The sequence below is a fragment of the Homarus americanus genome, unplaced genomic scaffold (genome assembly GCF_018991925.1).
Source record: "Homarus americanus isolate GMGI-L3 unplaced genomic scaffold, GMGI_Hamer_2.0 scaffold19318, whole genome shotgun sequence".
NCBI lineage: Eukaryota > Metazoa > Arthropoda > Malacostraca > Decapoda > Nephropidae > Homarus > Homarus americanus.
Window position 1 is genome coordinate 1,394,084 of NW_024732238.1, and position 6,782 is coordinate 1,400,865.

Below are 6,782 nucleotides of genomic sequence, written 5' to 3' on the forward strand. Positions count from 1 at the left end.
GATGGGATTTGGTGTCCTGGCTTAATGGGAGTTGGTGGAGACATGGTGAGGAACATGGTGAGGAACATGGTGAGGAACATGGTGAGGAACATGGTGAGGAGCATGGTGAGGAACATGGTGAGGAACATGGTGAGGAACATGGTGAGGAACATGGTGAGGAACATGGTAACTCGGTCTAATGCAATATTGTGACCTTTGCTGACAGGATTTTTGGTGGCTATAGTGAATTATTTTAATAGAATACGTTAACTTAGTTTAATGGGCTCTAATGAGTAATGACCTCCTCTGTTGGCTCACTTGATAAGCTATACTGACTCGCCGACCTCCTGTGGTCATTATATGTTACTCCACTGAGAGTCAATTTGATACAATGTTAAAATATTTACTGCAGGTTGATAACTTTGATCAATTGGTAAACTACCGATATTTAGTTTAATCAGGTAGCTACAACCATTTATCACGTGATCTAATCGAAATTTTCCTCAGATTCCGAGACGTGAAATAATTAACTATACACGAAACCTTAACCCGAGGGAGTAAATTAAGTTACTTCGCAGAGATTCGCTCATATTAACCTGAAATTCTTACCTGACGCACACACACTCATCAGAGGCACTTACCTGACACACTTAAATAAGACGTTTACCCGATACACTTAAATAAGACAGACACATTTGAGACATCTAAATGAGACATAAACCTGAGACTCACTTCAGGAATTTACTTGAGACATTTCAGTCAAACACTCAGTTGAGACATACACCTGAGGTAATCAAATAAAGACATCCATCTGGGACACATTGCATTAGAAAACTTCCTAAGAACGATCCTGCGTGACGTCAATATTGCATGTACCTGGTAAATTAGTTACTGGCGTCAATATCTTCCTAATTACTCCTTCACCACACCTGTTCATAAAACGATGATTCCACAGAAAACCGGTAATTCTCTTCCAGGATAATTACGAAGTGTGTTTACTCACTTTTGTGTTCAGGTTGATGTGACGTGAGTGGTGTTGGTGTAGTATTGTCAGGTTGGTTGTCTTGATACCTGAACGCTGACCTGAACCCGTGTTTACATATGTACCTGTGATGATTTATTTATCCCTGTACCTGAAATGAAATCTGTACTGGCACCTTTATTTGCATCTATACCTGTACTTTTCTTCTACCTCCACCTGGATTTTTATCTGCATCTGTACTTCTATCTATTCCTGTACCTGTTCTTGTACCTGCAACTGTACTGTTGTATTTAATTTACCGAAATGAACGCTCCAGAATGCCAAATATCCTTTCTCCGCTTTCAACCAACACAGAGTTTAAATTTTCTCTCTCAAGAAGAGTTTCTGCCGCTCCTTGGCCTGATGCATCAGAGGTGCAGGAGCCTCGCTCGGCCTTGGTGGTGCCTGATGATGCAGACAGTTGTGCAATTTAGCAATGCTGGGTAATTTCGTGATAGGAAATTGGAGACCAAATATTTCGTTCAGATCAATACTGATTCTCGGGTACTCTCTTTCTCTCTCTCTCTCTCTCTCTCTCTCCCTCCCTCTCTCTCTCTCTCTCTCATGATTCACATGACTCGGAAGGATGAGACAAGGAGAGATAATGAGAAAAGCAATAGACATAAGCAAATTCATAAACAACTAAATAGATAAATATATAAGTAAAAATAATACGTAAGTTGGTAAGAGAAAATCTAGAAATAATCCCAAAAGATGGACAGAAATTTGGGTGAAAATAATAGATATGAGAGAAAGGGAGAGAAAAGCCTACATACAGGTACACAGATAACGTCAAGAATAACTCCAGGGTTATGACATATTTATAAGAAGGAATTCAACTTGTTTCACAATAACTTGGCCTCACTTAGTCTAGGGGGACATTCACGGTGATGTATGACGTGACATTACCTTAATAAATCTGGATAAGCTGGGAGGATGGTAAACCACATCCACCAATCGTCTAAAACTAACAGTAGTATTGTATTTCGAGACATCACACACACTGCACCAGTCTATAACTAACTGTATAGAGTTATCACACATCATGCACCAGTCTATACTTAAGTGTATTGCAGAGTTGCCACCACCACTACCATCACCAGTCTAATGTATACTTTATAAACAGTTACTACTACCAGTCTGCCACTAACTTGCATAAAGCGGAGCCATCAGGCATAACCAGTCTTTGACGTACCGCATTGAACAGTTACCACTACCACCAGTCAATTAGAAACTGTACTGACAATTAATAACGAACGCGAACGTCCTAGTGTGTTTAAAGTGAAGCTCCCAAGACACACACACACACACACACACACACACACACACACACACACACACATTGTCGTATTACAACCATTACCATGAAATTTTCTTAGTAAAAGGTGTGATTTCCCAGAGGCCCTGATGCCAAGGATAGTGTGTGTGTGTGTGTGTGTGTGTGTGTGTGTGTGTGTGTGTGTGTGTGTGTGTGTGTGTGTGTGGCGTAAAACTCTCTAGAAAACGTGAGGTTTTTGGTATTGGAGACGATAATCAACGATAATGAAAATGTGAAAACAAAAGTTGCAGGAAGAGTTAGGATACGAACAAAAACGTTGATATAGTTTAGTCAAACGCAGCTGGCCTAGTCACGCACACAGGTCTGGCGACAGTGTGTCGACCAGAGATGTGTCAATATGACGATATCACCTTTGAAGTTCATTAAGTATTTAATTAATGACTCTGACTTGATGACTAGATGCATTGCTTAAAACTTGTAACTCCCAATTATTTGACGTAAATTAATTATTAGCTTAGTTAGATATTTGTAACGTCAATTTAGGATGATTAATGGCTCAACGAGATCATTTTCCAGCCAACTATTTCAGTAATGCAGCTGACACTGAGTTCAGGTTTTCATACCAAGGGGGTTGACGCATAGCAAGCCTTCCTTCTGAGAGAAGCTTCTAGAAGCTTGAACCCAGGCAGCATCCTTCGTGACGTCATTGTTAGTTAGCCCCAGGGTGGGTCCGCCCTGGAAAGCTAAGCAGTCCTTGGCTGGACTCCACACACTGCTGATCTACCCCTGATCAGTTTGATGGAGAGACCACTTTAGTCCTAGCTGTTCTAACTCTAAGTCTTCCTCAGACCTAGAATCTCTAACACTGCTCTTGCCTCAGTACTAGATCAAGTGGCCATCTACTGTTACTACACACAATGTTCACTACTGTTACTATACTCAATGTTCACTACTGTTACTATACTCAATGTTCACTACTGTTACTATACTCAATGTTCACTACTGTTACTATACACAATGTTCACTACTGTTACTGTACACAATGTTCACTACTGTTACTATACACAATGTTCACTACTGTTACTATACACAATGTTACTATAAACACAATGTTCACTACTGTTACTACTACTACAATGTTCACTGTTCACTTCTGTTACTATACTTACAATGTTCACTACTGTTACTATATAATGTTCACTACTGTTACTCTACTACAATGTTCATACTACTGTTATATATACAATGTTCACTACTGTACACAATCTTCACTACTGTTATATACACAATGTTCACTACTGTTACTATACACAATGTTCACTACTGTTACTATGCACAATGTTCACTACTGTTACTATACACAATGTTCACTACTGTTACTATGCACAATGTTCACTACTGTTACTAACACATGTTCACTACTGTTACTATGCACAATGTTCACTACTGTTACTATACACAATGTTCACTACTGTTACTATACACAATGTTCACTACTGTTACTATGCACAATGTTCACTACTGTTACTATACACAATGTTCACTACTGTTACTATATACAATGTTCACTACTGTTACTATATACAATGTTCACTACTGTTACTATACACAATGTTTCTCTGTCTCTCCATTGAGATTGACTCTGCCCATTTTCCTGAACAAGCAACATCTCCTCCAGCAAGCTCCACGCTGTTAACATTTCATTCAACCAGGAGGCCAGCAACAGGCAACACCTTCTCTAACGAAGCTCCTGCACATCTACCTCCTTCAACACGATACTCACCGAACGTCTTCTACTGAGCTGCTCCCCACCACACGGCATCTCCAGCACCAGACTGTCTATCATATAACTTATATATATTATATAAGAAAACCACATTAGAGTTTCCTTCCATCCTGAGTGCTAGACAACATTAATATCTCGATACCCCTACACTATACTCAATGTTCACTACTGTTACTATACTCAATGTTCACTACTGTTACGATACTCAATGTTCACTACTGTTACTATACTCAATGTTCACTACTGTTACTATACACAATGTTCACTACTGTTACTATACTCAATGTTCACTACTGTTACTATACACAATGTTCACTACTGTTACTATACACAATGTTCACTACTGTTACTATACACAATGTTCACTACTGTTACTATATACAATGTTCACTACTGTTACTATACACAATGTTCACTACTGTTACTATACACAATGTTCACTACTGTTACTATACACAATGTTCACTACTGTTACTATATACAATGTTCACTACTGTTACTATACACAATGTTCACTACTGTTACTATACACAATGTTCACTACTGTTACTATACACAATGTTCACTACTGTTACTATACACAATGTTCACTACTGTTACTATACACAATGTTCACTACTGTTACTACTCAATGTTCATATACTGTTACTATACCAATGTTCACTACTGTTACTATACACAATGTTCGTTACTGTTACTATACACTGTTCACGACTGTTACTATACTCTACGTTACTATCACTATATACTGTACCTCACGACTGTTACTATAAACTCTATGTTCGTTACTATCACTATATACTGTACTCACGACTGTTACTATAAACTCTATGTTCGTTACTATCACTATATACTGTATCTTCACCACGGCACTACTCCTCTACACTACACTACACTGTTCCAACCTACATTATATGGTTTTATGTCACAAAATCGTATTTACCTCGATATTTTTTTTTGATGTCCTCAAGCTCGGTGAGCAAAGTCTGTATTGTACTTCGGTATAACAGTTTTTATAAAACAAAAATTATTTGAACAATATGACTTACACAGAAGTTTTGGACGTTGTCGCTTATGCTAACTCGAGCCTCTCATGGCTCGAGTTAGTTGATCTTGACGAGGAAGAGCGAAACAAACCAACACAGGTTACAAAACAACCCCAACCCAAGCCACAAAATGGGCCTGTGGTATCATACTCACAGGTACTTAAGGATAAAGTACATTCCCAAACCACAACACAAGAGGACCCTAAGGTGGTTGAGGCCATAAAAGGACCCCAACTCGCACCAAAGCCCCAGAGGATTCCCCGGAAACGTGGAAATCGTGGTTCGGTGTCAGAAAACCCCGCTCCTATAACTACACCACAACAGAAGCCTAAAGTGGTTGAGGCCGTAAAAGGACCCCAAACCAAACCCGAAAATGGGCCTGTGATGTCATACTCACAGGTGCTTAAGGCTAAAAAATTGCCTCAAACCAAGCTCATCATCACAGAGAGGTGAGGGTGAGGTTTACATATGTAAAAAACATAAATAAAATATAATAAAATGTGTCTTGTTTTTCTACCCTACTGATGTGTAAGCCATACAAATTTACAGATCAATTTTCTACACATTGTCCTCAACACACAGACAACACAAGATAAACTACAATAAACAAAATTAAAAACGGATTCGTCTTCATAGTTGAAATATTTCATAATACATTTTTCCACAACATTAACATTTTCACTACAGGGTTGTCATTTTTAATATTCTATTTGGTTAACGACAGATGATTTTATTCAGTTCAAAGGCGACACCTTACTACTGTATGTTATATGTACCACTAGCAGAATCGTGGCTCATCCGCTAGGCAACGGTAGGACGCCACCCTCACTGTTCAGTTCCCAAAACTTCTTCTTCCATCAATAGTTCATTAACGGTGTATATAAGTTCCACCATGTTTTTCACTACAACGGTACAGCAAAGTAAATTTTTTTTAGCATTAAACTGTTATTATTTTATTGTCTAATCATCACTACATATAACACCACCCATCATCACTACATATAACATCATCCATCATCACTACATATAGAACCATCCATCATCACTACATATAACACCATCCATAATCACTATATAAAACACCATCCATCATCACTACAGATCGGTAAAGTAATTTCAGAGATTCTCGTGCGGACACACAAACAAATAAACAAACAAACAAACAGACAGACAGACAGACTTCTTTGTTATATATATATATATATATATATATATATATATATATATATATATATATATATATATATATATATATATATATATATATATATATATCATGTAGATTCACAATGAAAACGTGGATAAGATAAATCTAGATAAAATCACACGGGAAAAGGGAAACAACGGAGCACCTTAGCTCCGTTGTTTCTCCGTTGTTCTGTGGGTTCTGTTACTTACAAATTATCCAAGTGACTGGTAAAGATGCTATCCCCTCTTACAGGCCAAATATCTAATTCACATATACACAATAGCAGTTATTTAATTGATAAACTCAAGAAGCACAATGAACCTTGCGAATTAATAAGTTTTGATGTAAATTCACTGTTCAATAGATTACCTGTGAAAGACCTACTTTCATTTCTTAAGGATAAATTACAACTGTTAGATTTAACTATTGAACATGATACTTTCCTCAAATTGATAGTTATGCGTAACTGACAATGTGTTTAG